This window comes from Nicotiana tabacum, chromosome 11 (genome assembly GCF_000715075.1).
Source record: "Nicotiana tabacum cultivar K326 chromosome 11, ASM71507v2, whole genome shotgun sequence".
NCBI classification, from domain to species: domain Eukaryota; kingdom Viridiplantae; phylum Streptophyta; class Magnoliopsida; order Solanales; family Solanaceae; genus Nicotiana; species Nicotiana tabacum.
The window spans coordinates 81,690,886-81,706,640 of NC_134090.1; positions in this window are offsets into that span (position 1 = coordinate 81,690,886).

Consider the following 15,755-nt stretch of genomic DNA (forward strand, 5'->3'; position numbering starts at 1 on the left):
TGGTAAGGGATATGATTAGTTCTTTGGGTGCTTATAAGGTAATGAGTTTCTACAGGTGTTTCGTGGCAATGCTCTTGTGTTTTTGGTGACTCGCGTAGCTGGGTCGAGTTAGAAGGATTCAGTCTTGATGATTTGGTTTTGTGAAAATGGAAGTCGGAGAGTTCGTGATGGTTTTTACCATGGTTAGAGATGTATAATTTCTACTGGCTTGAGGAGCATGTGATGTATAGCAATTTTCTTATAGATTGGATCAAATGGAAGGTTCTTAGCTAGTGGAGTATGTAGTTTCTTGTGGATCGGAATGGATTATGAAGTTATCATATTTGTCATAGGATGGCGTGGTATGTGTGGTGTGTTGTGTAAGGTTGAGATTGGCATGTGAAAGGTCACAGTTCAGTTATGAAAGGAAGGTTATAAATTCTTAGGCAGCACGGGCAATTTCAGATGATTAGGCAAATGATATTGCTAAATGGTATGGCTTGATGAGGGCATGCATTTCAGAAAGGCAATGTGATTGAGTAATGATACATCGTTGGTATTACAACACTCTCCTATTTGATCGATTGTTGATATTCGAGTTTGCTTGGTGGCATAGAAGAATTTTAGGAGTATCCCTCATGGAATGATTGGGTATTAGAGGTATATTATATATTCGGGGGGTGTAATTGGGATCGGATATGGTGATTCATGTGCTATATGGATTTAGAGACTGGGAGTTCTCATAACAGGTTATGTTGTGATTGTGGGTCGCGTGTATCGGCCTTGTATGGTGACTATCGGGGGTTTGGAGGCCCGGTGGATCCTTTGTTTCTTAGTATGTTAGATTTTGATGCGATATTGGGTATGGACTGGTCGCCTCCGCGTCGTGTTATTCTATACTGTTGTGCTAAGACGGTGAATTGGCTATGGTGGGGATGCCACTGATTGAGTGGCGAGATTCGGCAGATTATATTCCCAATAGGGTGATTTTTCATTCTGAAGACCCAGCGGATGGTTGGGAAGGGTTGTCTTTTTTATTTGGTCTTCGTGAGGGATGTCAATGCAGAGACTCCTACCATTGATTCAGTTCCGGTGGTGAGTATGTGTTGATTCGATTGTTATTGAACTTATTGGTATTCTGGGGTGATCTATGATTTACCTTTCTGTGTTGCGGGGCGTTATGAATTGTTGGTTATAAGCACATATGGTGCGGTTCTATTGGGATCTCATTGTGGAATTCGAGTGGAAAGAGTAATGAGTATTGCTCAATGGATGGCGTATTTGTTGTGTCCTTTCGGGTTTGGGTGGTGTTATGTCATTTGCTTCGCCGTGGTTATGATGATTTGCTTTTGGTTCTAGACATCAAATTGCACATGGTTGTTGAATTTGAGCATGGTGACGTAAGGTGTTTCATGTGGGCCAGTGTTTGGATAGGGTCACGTATTGCAGCGAAGTTATGTAGGGGTATGATCCTTTGGGTTAGATTCGTATGTTCTGGTTCTACAATGTGCGATGGGTTCTCAGCTTGGTGTTGTGGTGGTATTGATGAACTTGCGGTACAGCTCTCTCATTTGAGTCACTTTTCCTTGATTTGAGTATATTTGGATTGTTGCTTATTGGTGCGCAGGTCACACGGGTTATGGATTTAGATTATATCGATGTGTCATGTCACTAGAGTAATCGTGTTGGATAAGATGAGGTCATTGGGATCTAGAATGAATACTATCGTATTCGGTTCCAGCATGTTGGAAGGATAATATTGGTATTCGGCGTAGAAATCTATTATGGTCCTTACCAAAGGAGAGAGAGCTTCATAACTGGTTGATCTGAGGAATGGTTATGATTTTTGTGTGTTTCTTTCATCATTGGAAGTATACGAAAGTGTTGGAATGAGGTTTTATTTGATAAGAGATTTATTATCGGTATTCAGTTGTTTGAGCAGTTGCTATGATTTGGAGTTATCGCTAGAGTGGTTGAGTTATGTGGAATATCATGTGATTACATCTTGGGTTACGGATATGGTTTGATACAGCTTGTTCAGACTTATACAGCATATAGATGAGAGATTCTGATCTTACAGATAATTTTGGAAGTAGAAATTTGGTTCTAAGGTTTATGGGCTAGGTTGGATTGTGAAATTTCAATTACGTTGTGATATCGAACCTATATAAGGTAGGGTGACATGGGATCACCCCCGAGTATGTGCATGGTAAGGTTACACAGTGATTTGATAGTTCTCGGAGCAACTCTGGGCACATTCGAGAGCGAACGTATGTTTAAGTGGGGGAGGATGTAACAACCCGGCCAGTTGTTTTATGAATTTAAGCCTTGTTTCCCCCATTTCTACTTCTTTATGTCTTGTTCAGTTGTATTGTGTGGTATCGGATTGGTTGGTTCGGGTTCGAAGAGGTTTTGGAGAGGTATGAGACACTTAGTCTCTTAAGTTGGCCATTTAGTTGGAAATGTCAATCGAAAGTTGACTTGTGAGTAAACGATCTCGGAATTTGGTTTTCATGATTCGGATGGCTTCGTTAGGTGATTTGGGACTTAGGAGCATGTTCAGAATGTAATTTGGAGGTTCGTGGTAGATTTAGGCTTGAATTGGAGAATTGGAAGTTTGGCACTTTCCGGTCGGCAGTGGAAATCTTGATATTGGGGTCGGAATGGAATTTCGGAAACTCGAGTAGGTCTGTGGTGTCATTTGTGATGTGTTTGAAAAATCTCAGGTCATTCAAAGGTGATTTGATAGGTTTTAACATCGTTTGTGGAATTTGAAAGTTTATAAGTTCTTCGGTTTGAATATTAGGTTGATTTGGTGTTTCGATGTTGATTTGAGTGTTCCGAAGGTTGGAATAAGTTTGAATAGTGATATGTGACTTGTTCGTGTTTTTGGATGAGGTCCCGGGGGCCTCAGAATGATTTCAGATGGTTATTGGAAAGTTTGGAAATTAGAGAATGTTGCTGAAGTTGTTGGTTCTATTAGAACTGCACCTGCAGTTTGGTGATCGTAGGTGCGACGATCGCAGTAGCAAGGAAGGGCCGTAGATGCGGTTTGGCATCACAGAAGCAGAAGCTGAGATGCACCTGCGAGCTCGCAGGTGCGGTGGACTGACCGCAGGTGCGGATGAGGGATTTTAAATGAAATTCCGCAGAAGCGGAGGATTTTGCGCAGATGCTGCCCCGTAGATGCGTAATGGGGACCGCAGATGCGGAAGGGCTGGGCAGAATGTATATAAAGGCTTCTTCGCGAATTTTTGGTCATTCTTCACCATTTTGGCCAAGATTTGAGCTTTGGGCAGTGATTTTCAAGAGGAATCAAGGACTTTCAATGGGGTAAGTTACTTGGGCTTTATTATTTGTGTTTGGGGTGATTTTTCCATTATTAATCATGATATTAGTGGTAATTAGGGAAGAAAATTGGGAGATTAGGGCTTGAATTTTGGAGAGCTTTGAGTGGTGATTTGAGGGGCCATTTGAGGTCCGATTTTGATGTTCTTGGTATGTATAGACTCGTGGGAGGATAAGGATTCTATTGATGTAATATTTATCGGATTTCGAGGCATGGGCCTAGGGGCCGGGTTTGATTAATTTCGAAATATTTGATGTAATTTGATTATTTTCGCATAGGCGTTGTTCCTTTAGCATATATTGATGTTATGGTTCTGATTTTGGTTAGATTCAGGGCATTTGGAGGCCGAATCGAGAGGCAAGGGCATCGTGGGCTAGAGTTTGGTTTGGCTTGAGGTAAGTATACTATTAAACTTGGTTTTAAGGGTTCGAAACCCTGAACTATGTGTTCTATGATTACTATTGAGGTGACGCAAATGCCAAGTGACGGGCATGTGGGCTTGAACCGTGATAATTGCGGCCTGGATAATTCCATGGCACTTCTTAGTGACTCTTTCTTGCTGATATCTGTGTTGTAATTATGTGATTAAGTTAATGAGCTTCAAATCATGTTAATTATCATGTTAAGGCTTCACGCCAATGTTGTTGAGACCCGAGAGGTCGTTTCTTGTTGTCATATCATTAGTTTCACTGATATTCTGTACTCAGTCTTGTTCATGCATATTATATCATGCCTTAGTCTCGATTATTGTCATTTGACAAGTCATATCACTGTTCGGGCTAGTATCATGACATTTGGAGCCCGTGTGTGTGAGACTGGAGAGTGATGACTGAGTGAGGCCGAAAGCCTGATATTAAGTGATAGTATCGGATCGGGCTGCACGGCGCAGTGAGATATTAAAAATGCCTTTGTTGGCTTGTTATAGAGCTTGGGCTAAGAGAAGCCCCTCCGGAGTCTTTACACCCCCAGTGAGCGCAGTTGATATTATTGGGGGATGGACTATGTCTGAAGTACTTATTATCTGGAGATGGATCTTCTCCATGATAGCTGGATTGGCCAGTTCCTCGGTACTGGAGACCGTTGGTCTGTGATGTGTATATATTCTGGGATGGATCTTCCCTGGGCCTTGTGATCCAGATACAGTATCGAGTGGTTGTGAGGTTGTTATTGTTATTATCTAGAGATGGATCTTCTCCTCATGCTAGAATGGTCTTCCTCAGTACTGAGTGACTGTTGTTAGATATGTATATATTCCGGGATGGATCTTCCTTGGCCCGTACGAGCCATATACAGTACTGAGTTGATGAGCATTATAGATTGTGGGCTCATGAGGCACTCAGCATGGTGCATTTCATACAGCATGTGCATTGACATGTAGATGTAGCAGAGTTACACTTCTTTACCTTGTTCATACTTGCTCTATTTTACTGTTCGAGCTGTTTTATTTAACTGAAAGCATGCCTATGTTTTTGTACATTATTTCTGTTATCCTTGAGAAGGTTGAGTTCGTCACTACCTATCAGTCCAAAGGTTGGACCTGTTACTTACTGAGTTAGTGTACTCACGTTACCCCTTGCACCTCGTGTGCAGATTCAGGCACTTTAGATTCAGTGGTGGTTGGTTGATCGAGGCTGATGACTTAGGAGATTATTGAGGTATATGCACGACGTTCGCAGGCCTTAGCTCTCCACCTTACTTTCCCGTTGTATTTCAATTGTTCCTTTAGACATTATATTAGACTATATATTTTTCCTTAGACGCTCATGCACTCAGTGACACCCCGGTTTTGGGCTGGATTGTATCTATTTCAGTAAATTTCTTATGTTTCAATTAGTTCTTTAACTGTTAAAAGCTTCCATAAATATTTTCAAACTTATTATTATCGTGTTGATTGTTGAGTTGAGGCTGGACTAGTTTCACGATAGGCGCCATCACGACGGGTCGGGTTTTTGGTCGTGACATGACACAATGGAGCTATACCAACTCCCGAAATCAAAATTTGAACCCGATATCAATAAAGTCAACTCCCGGTCAAACCTCTTAACTTTCTAAGCCTTTAGCGTTCCAATTTTTTCCGACATGCATCAAATAAACCTACAGACCTTCAAATCCAAATTCGGACATATGCCTAATTCCAAAATCACCATACAAATCTATTAGAATCATCAAAACAACATTCTCGAGTGGTCTATATAAAATTCAAACTCTGGTCAACTCTTTTCACTTAAGCTTCTAAAACAAGAATCATCTTGCCAAATCAATCCCGAATCATCCGAAATTCGAACTCGATCACGCACGCAAGTCATAATACAGAAGACGAAGTTGCTTGAGACGTTAAGCCATCGAACGGGACACTAATTCTCAAAATAACCGGTCGGGTCATTACACTAACAAGTTTTAGTATAAAACATGTTGTATCTATTTTATTAAGTAAATGATTTTCAGTTCATTCGGAAAACAAAAATAGTAAAGATGTAAAAGTAGGACTGACTAGTCTAACTCATCGTTTTAATATATAGATATTTGAGTGTAAAAGAAAGTCATGGAAACTAAATGAAATATGAACATGGTTAGTTAAATATATATACCTTACGGATGGAAGAGTGGGAACTTAACTTGAAGAAGATTAGGCTTGAGGTTAAAGACTTCGTGCTGATAATGTATTAAGAAATGTAACTCAAAGTAATTATATAAAATAAGAAGATAAGTAATATGATAAGTGAAGAAAAGATAATTTCTTATTTCATTAAGTGTTCAAGTGTGTCCCCTATCACATTTCATGCCTCTATTTATACTATTACATAGAATGATATAAAATTATTGTCTTAAACATGACATTAACAATTGATATCATGGGGGAAGAGCATGGGGAGAGGTTATGGAGGTGTGGAAGTTACAATTATAATAGTGATGAGTAGTGAGAGGTTATTTATATCATGGGTGATAGTAGTGGGAGTAGTAGACATCCATATTTATAGTTTTACAACATCTATATCATAATTTTTATTTGTAAACTTGTTTTTGTTCCATATCTTTTGTGTTAGCATTTTTAAGTACTTTGTCATAGGATTGTTTATTAGTTTTTCACTTATGTCTTTGCCTATCACTCCTCTTCTAATATAATATAAATAAATAAATTATACTCCTTAAATATAAATTATTTTAATACTCTTATTTTATTATTCAAAATTGCTTTATTATTTGAATTTATAAAATAAATATTATTGCAACCGCTACAATTAATGTAAATCAATCCAAACTTGATATATTTGTTTTTTCATCATCCACAAACTTGAGATAGACCTAAGAATATTGGTTGCATCTCAACGTAATAATTTAACAATCTTTTAGCAAAATTTTATTTGATTGCTTGAACCTTTTGTAATTTATAAACAGAAATTTGGTATATTATATTAAAATCATGTACAACATGAAATAAAATTTTATTATAACTTTCGAATAATTTGGGATGTCACGTGATCTTACAAAATAGTTGGTATATTTTTTCTCATTTTAGCCTCTTGACACATTTTTATGCTCAGACACATCTTCATTCAATGCCCTAACTAAATCTTCTACAGATTCCTAAAATTAAGAAAACAAATAGTTAATAAAAAATATTAATATAGAAAAAAACAAATGGGATATCATAATGTCCAGAATATTTTTCACGACCTAAAATCCCATCTCAGGCCGTAATGGCACCTAGTCGTACTTACGAAGCAAGCCAACTCACGATCAATAGACTAACGTTTAATTTCTTTTAATTAATAAAGATATCATAATAAATGCAAGAATAATCTCAAAGCAGTAAAATATTTAATACAAGTATAACATGGTCTAAACACGATCTAAAATAATACAATCCCCAAGAACTAGGTGACACAAGTATACGAGCTGCAACTACTGAATAGATGCAGGTTTGTATACATAATCGTAACTGTCTGTGAAAAAGAAAATAGACAGGAGATAAATAAGGACAGGGACTCCATGTGTTACATATCGAAACTGTATGCCAGCTCACCACGAAGTCTCTAGTAACACACTCCTACTCAGCTCAAAGGTACCATAATACCACCCTTAGAACGTGCACAAAAATATATAGAATTGTAGTATGAGTACACCACAGTTGGTATCTAGCAAGTATCAAGTCTAACCTCAAAAACGTAGTAGCGAGGCTACAAGCATCCAAATACTTACAACATAGAAAGAAATTACAAGTCTGGACCTGGAACAATCAATATCCTCATGATCAACAAATATCAAGATATAAAGCAATCGAAATACATAAAGCATGCTTTTTCAATTCAATAGATAATAGTACGCTGCTCAAATATGGCAATTAAAGGTGGCATGGTTCAATCATGGATTCAGGGCTCCCATCTCCCCCATATATATATACACAATAGTTAGCATTTAAACAAATGCCTCTAAATAAATCAAGAATATGAATTCATGCTCAAACCGGTACAAGATCGATGTACCCCGATACAAGATTCATGTGTCCCGATACAAAATCTATGTATCACAACAACCTAATATAAAATTTATGCATCGACCCAGTACAAAATTCATGTACCGATCACTTTCACAGGGCCAAAAATAACATGAGTTATCAACTGACTCTGAGGGGATGGATCTAAATCCAAGCACAAGAGAGGTATAATAGCATCCCTCATAAATCAATATCTGATCATCAAGCCCAATGTACCATAATTGTATCTCACATATACGCTTACCCTTTGTGCCAAAATCCTATGTCTAAATCACGTATGCATTATTGAAAATATATGCATATGCTCAAGAATTATAGATAGAAGGTGCACAAGTACTTAATAAATACCATACGGATATGTGCTTATGAAATCTCTATGTGACTATGGTCAATTTAAGCACTTCAACATATCAAGGATAAGTTTCCCATGCCTTCGTAAATAATCGTAATCCTAGGAATGATTTATATTGTGAATTAAAGATCAACTTATTCACATAAGTCAAATTAATCATGAATCAAATAAGCACATAATCGAAACAAGGCATAAAGTATCTCAATTCTACCTCGGGCATGATATAAACTTAGTAAGTGCATATACGCTTGCCACGTGTATATACACTACCCACAAAACATTAAGCACATAACAAGAAAATAAAATCCTATGAGTTTCCCTCTTAACAAGATTATCCAAGAGTCTTACCTCTTCCCGTGCCAGCTTCAATCACAAACTGCGGCAAAACCTCGCTCTAGCCCACCAATATAACGACCCGACCAGTTATATTGAGTTTCAGTACTTTGAAGGGTATAAAACTTTGTCCAGTTTCACATTATTCATTATGACTCAGGTGTATAGTTGGTTACGATTTTTGCGCAGTTGATTTAGAAGAATAATTCTCAATTCGGAAGTTCTAAAATAGAAGAGTTGACCAATGTTTGAATTTTGTGTAAACGACCTCGGAATGATGTTTTAGTAGTTCCAACAAGTTTGTAGGGTGATATTGGACTTGAGAGTATATTTTTATTTGGATTTGGAGGTTCCTAGGTCATTTTGACCCTAATTGGCGAAAGTAGAAAATTTGAAGGTTTGGAAGGTTCATAGGTTTGACGGAGAGTTGACTTTGATGTTGTCGGGTTCGAATTATTATTTCGGAAGTTACAATAGGTCTGTTATGTTATTTGAGACTTGTGTTCAAATTTTGGGTTTATTCCGGATTGGTTAGACTTGAATCAGATGTTTGGTTCGAAGTTGGAAGTGTATGAACTTAAGAGATTGATCTTGATTGACGATTCTTGGTTTTGATAACATTTATAGCATTTAGAGCCTTTGGATAAGTTTGTATAATGTATTTGGATTTGTTGGTATAATTGAACGGGGTTCCGCGTGGTTCAGGTGTGATCCGGGTGATTTCAGACTATTTCGGTTGCATTGCATTGTTGATTTCTTGTGTTGTACTGATGTGTTTCGCGTTCACAATCAGTGTATTCTATTCGCATAGAGTGTTCTGGGCTGTTGATAATTTATTCTTCGTGTTTGCGACTAAGTCCCCGCGTTCTTGGATCATTGTGGATTATGGCCATCGTGTTCGCATTTGTAGCTTCGGGTTCGCGAAGTGTTGGAGTACGCTGGTCAGCTGCCTTTTACAATCGTACAATTGGGAGGCCTATTGGCCATCACATTCGTATGGGGCATGTCGCGTTCGCGATGAAGGTTTTAGGCGATGGGTTATTTTAGTTTTTGCGAACGCGGGCCTGAGGTCGGGTTCGCGTAGTGTACAGTTGGCAAGAGTTATAAGTTGTCATTTTCGGGATTTTATGCTCATTTTATCATATTTTAAGATTAGGAGCTCGAAATTTGGGTGATTATTTAGGTGATTTTCACCCACTTGGATAGGGTAAGTGTTCTTGACTCGGATTTGATTATTATTCATGATTCTATTTTTGATTTTGGCATTGACATTGGTGAATCTAAGAGAGAGAAATTGGGGGGTTTGGCAAAACATTTCTAAAGTGAAAAATGAAGATTTGAATCCCGATTTGAAATCGATTTTGGATGAACCTTGTATATTTGGACTACTATTCGAATGGTTAATTAGGATTTATGACTTTTATTGGGTTCAAGGAAGCAGCCCGGGTTGACTTTTGGCTGACTTCGCGTATTTGTATAAAGATCAAAGATTTATTGTTTGGGGTTATTTTCTATGGTATTATTTTATGTTATTGAGTTATTATGGCTAGATTCAAGCCGTTCAGAGGTCAACTCAGGTGGGAAGTCACTTTTAGAGTATTAATTTTGCTTGATTTCGCCCATGTGCGTGTACCAGATTTTTATCCATGCTTGGTAATGCTTTGGCTAATTTATGCCATAAATTGAATGCTAAGCTTCTTTCTATCATCCTTCGTATATGTGTACCCTTTGTGAGCTACTTGAATCATGTTAAAGATTAAATATAGGTTAATCTCCTGTTCAAACATGACAATTACTATTTTGTGGCGTATTCGCCTAATTTGATCTATGGCAGTACTCCTCGCACATGCATACATCTTAGCATGTCACTTTTATCCGTCCACGAGTATGTAATTTGATGTTTACTGTTTGTATAAATATATTCTTCTATATACTTTCTATGTGATATAGACTGGATGGTAGCACGTGGGTGGTCCATGTGTCTCCCCAATCCAAATCGTGAAAATCCCCTAAAAATCGCCCAAATCTAAGCTCTCAATCTCAAAATTTGATAAAATAAATCAAACCCAAAAAATAGAATTATTTAAGTCTGCCTAGGGCTACCCTTCGCGATCACAGGACCTACTTCGTGATCACGAAGCACAAACTCCCTGCACGAACACGACCAACTGCCCGTGATCGCACCCACTCTTAAGCCTATTTGAACATGACTCCCATTCGCGAACGCGAAGGCTAAACCACCTGACCTCCCTACCTAACACAAACCCTACATGATCACAACCCACCATTTTGAAGGTTCAACTTCAGCTCCATAGTGTCCTCAATCGCGACCTCCACAATGCTAACACAGAGAATAAAAAGATGCCAGCCACAAAACACACTCCGTAATTGCGACACCATATCCACGATCGCAATGAAAACCACCACACCAGAAAATCAGCAACTCCAAACATGAGTGAAATTTTCTGAAACTCATTCGAAACACACCCGAGGTCGGGACCCCGTCTAATCACACCAACCACTCCCAAATATAACATCGACCTACACGAGTATAAATAACACAAAATAACATCAAAACCACAAATCGCACACCAATTCAAGTTTAATAAACTATTCCAAATTTCCGGATTCCAAACTTATGTCGAACATGCTTAAACAACTCGGAACACAACAACAACAACAACAACAACAACAACAAATCCAGTGAGTTTCCACTAGTGGGGTCTGGGGAGGGTAATGTGTACGCAGACCTTATCCCTATCCTGGAAAAGTAGAGAGTTTGTTTCAAATAGACCTTCGGCTAGGGAGTAAATGAAAAGAAGCATATGGCACAAGTAGTAACAACAACAATAGGAAATTAAGAAAACCAAAGCAAAAGATATAAATCAAATAGTAGGTAAAGATAACATTCTACGAGTAAAAGTGATACTTACTAATACTAATGCTACCGATCTGAGAAAGAAAGAGCAAAATGCTCGACTACCTACTAGCCTTCTATCCTAATTCTCAACCTCAAATTTTACACATAAGTCATAAATCACAATACGAACCTACTTCGAGGCTAAGAATCCCAAATGAATATCGATAACTATAATGTCAACTATAGGTTAAACCTATGAACTTCAAAACCTTCAAATTACTTACTTTCGCCAATTAGAGCCAAATCAATCTAGGAACCTCCAAATCTAAAATAGGACATATGCCTAAGTCCAAAATCACCATCCTAACCTAACGGAACTATCAAAACTCACATTCGAGGTCAAATAGATAAAAGTCAAACTTTATCAACACTTCCAACTTAAGCTTCCAAACTAGAAACTAAGTGTTACAATTCACTCCAAAACCTTATCGAAACAAAACTAACCATCCCTGCAAGTCGAACAACAATAAATACAGATACGTGAAGCATAAAATAGGGGAATGAGGCTCAAATAAACAAAATGACCGACCGGGTCATAACATTCTCCTCCTCTTTAATAAATGTTCATCCTCGAATGATTTTAGAAACATACCTGAAGTGCCAAAAAAATGAGGATATATTCTCTATATATCATGGTCGGTCTCCCAAGTCACCTCCTTAACTGTTTGATCTCTTCACTGGACCTTCACAGATGCAATATTCTTCTACCTCAACTTCTGAACCTGCCTATCCAAAATGGCTACCAGCTCCTCACAATAAGTCAAATACTTGTCCAACTACGCCAAGCTGAAATCTAACACGTATGACGGATCCTCAAAATACATTCGGAGCATGAAAAGATGAAATACTAGATGAACTCCCGACAAGCTGGGTGGCAAAGCAAGTCTGTAGGCCACCTATCCAACTGTCTTTAGAACCTCAAAAGGAAAAATATACCAAGTGCTCAGCTTTCCCTTCTTCCCGAACCTCATCATACCCTTCATGGGTGGAACTCTGAGTAGAACATTCTCACTCACCGTGAATGCCACATCACGAGCCTTCCTATCATCATAACTCTTTTTCCTGGACTACGCTATACAAAGCCGCTTCTGAATCAATTTTACCTTCTCCAAAGCATCATAAACTAGATCAATACCTAACAACCTAGCCTTCTAGGCTCAAACCAACCAACTGGAGAATGACATCGCCTCACATATAAGTCCTCATACAAAGACATATGGATGCTAGACTAGTAGCTGTTATTATAGGCGAATTCTGTTAAATTAATGACATAGGCTCACAACGTGTCCTCCAAGATCTGAATAGTATGCTCAGATTGTCTGTCTATCTGGGGATGCAATGTCGTACTCAACTCGACCTATATGCACAACTCACACTGGAGTGCCTCAATCTAAGATGATAAACACATTCAGACCATGCAGGCAAACAACCTCTCTAAGATAAATCCGAGCCAGCTGCTCTGAAGAGTAGGTAGTCATAACTGGAAATAAAGTGTGCAGAATTAGTTACCATATCCAAAATAACCCACACAATATCAAATCTTCTCAAGGTCTGTGGCATCCTAACCATAAAGTCCATAATGATACGCTTCCACTTCCACTCCGAAATATCTAGCCTAAAGCAAGCCAACCAGTTTCTGATGCTCGTACTTAACCTGCTGACAGTTCAAACACCGTGCAACATACTTAACAATGTCTTTATTCACCCTTTTTCGCCAGTAGTGCTACTTCAAATTATGGTATATCTTCGTGGTACCCAGATGAATGGAATAGCGCAATCTGTGGGCATCATAAAGAATCATCTCCCGCAACCCATCCACATTAGGCACACTAATCCGGCCCTGAAGCCTCAATACCCCATCATAACAATTAGTAACCTCCTTGGCATCACCATACTGCACTGTGTCCTTAAGGACAAGCAAGTGAGGATCATCACACTAACATGCCTTGATGTGTACATGCAGGTTGTGAGAAACCGACAGGTTTCTAATTGATGTGGCTCTTGGTAAAGTTGATCAATTGTTGGACTTTGCATCTCTTCTCTATTTGAAAACTTCTTGGATGTATACATGATTTTCTACATATCATCCCTATATGTTAGCTCTGGAATGTATACATTCCTTTATGCATATCTTCTCTATATGCTACCTTACTTGATGAGATGAGACGCAGTTAATATCTTTTCTATATGTGAATCCGTGTGACTTGAATTATTTAATCCACACATCTTCTCCATATGAACTTGTTGAAGGATTAATTGCTATTTCACGCATATTTTCTCTATATGTGACTGTGGAAGGATTATTTGATACTTTTACAAATATCTTCTCTATATGCAACTTTGATGATTTAATGATGTTGGACGCATATCTTCTCTATATTCAGGATTTTTATCTGATTCAAGACATAGCACATTATCTCTTTGTGCACCGATATAGTTTTATCTGTATATATGAGTAGATGGTACCATTGTTATGTACTTGTGAAATTTAGGGTTTGAACAAGTTATTAGCGAGTATCATTAATATTTCCTGTCATTATTACCTCATCGAGGTTAGTTATGATACTTGCTGAGTACATGAGATAGGTTGTACTCATACTACACTTCTACACCTTGCGTGGAGATCTTGAAGCTGAGTTATTGTGGATGACAGGAGTTGACATTGAAAATGTACCTACATTTCAGATATAGATACCACTTGTCCTTGGTATCTTTGAATTCGTACTCTGTTTATGTATATCCCAAACATATGTTGTATTTATTTTTATACCAGCTTTGTAAATCTAAATCTTAGTGGCTCATGACTTGTACTACCTATACTTGGGATATTGTATTGAAACTCAACTATTTTATTTATTGATTACTTATGATCTTTATTAGAATTATCTAATTATTATTTGTGTTACCTAGCAGGTTGGGTTATGTGTCATCACGACTAGGTGGAAGTTGGGTTGCTACATAATATGAATGGGCTTTTGATGCTTATTTGGATACAATGATTATTTGGATGATGATTACATGTTGGGACCTTGGTTATATATTATACATAGGCATACATTCTATCTGGATACCAACTTTTGTACACATGCATATAAATATGCATGGTTATTTCTTTGTCCATATGCATACTATATGTTTATCTCTTATTATTATACATACATTCCTACATATGATTATCTTAATATGGATTGAGGTTATGACATCTGAGTTGCCCATTCAATTGTAATGATTATGGCACGAGGTCTCTGGCATGTAGTTATTATATTGGTATTATTATGGCACATGAGTTGCCCATCCAAGTGATATGGTTATGACACGTGATTGTCCGTGTTAATGGTATGATTATGGAAGTGAGTTTCACATTGATCTTGTCCAAGTCACACCTCTATTTGATGTTATGTAATGGTCGATTGCAATAATAATACCCAACAAGGAGACTGGATCGAATCAACAAGGAGCTGAGATGGGAATTAGTAGTATATATTTGGATAGAGCACGTGAAGTATCTAGATTGCACTTCCACAAATATGGTTTTGTTTTTACTTCTAAAATTATGATAAGGATTACAATTCTAAAGATATAAAACTAGAGAATATTATTTTTGGATGTTTTTCAAATAATGTAAAAGGCCTAGGGCTATGACCTTCACCTAGGTGTTTGCCTAACAGGTTGTAAACTTTAAAGCTTGTTTTATTGGTCAGGGTGTATTATAGCTATCAACACCCAAGTACCCACTTAATATCTCTCGGTAAGAGAGTGATTTTGCCCAATTTGTCTTTCTCAAGTCCAAATGGTTATTGAACAAAGAAGTTAATAAAATGCTCAAGTCGGTTTTTACTATCTCTATGTTCAACCCTTTGATTGGGACTATCAGTCTCTTGATTTTATCCCAAATTCTTGTTAGCCAAGTTTTCTAGACTAAGTCTCTCTTTCTCAAGTAGAGATCAAGTCAAATAGGCATGAACTAATGTTTGCAATTCTAAAGATATAATTCTAGAGAATATTGTTTTTGGATGTTTTTCAAATAATGTAAAAGGCCTAGGGATATGACCTTCACCTAGGTGTTTGCCTAACAGGTTGTAAACTTTAAAGCTTGTTTTGTTGGTCAGGGTGTATTATAGCTATCAACACCCAAGTACCCACTTAATATCTCTCAGTAAGAGAGTGATTTTGCCCAATTTGGCTTTCTCAAGTCCAAATGGTTATTGAACAAAGAAGTTGATAAAATGCTCAAGTCGGTTTTTACTATCTCTATGTTCAACCCTTTGATTGAGACTAGCAGTCTCTTGATTTTATCCCAAATTCTTGTTAGCCAAGTTTTCTAGAC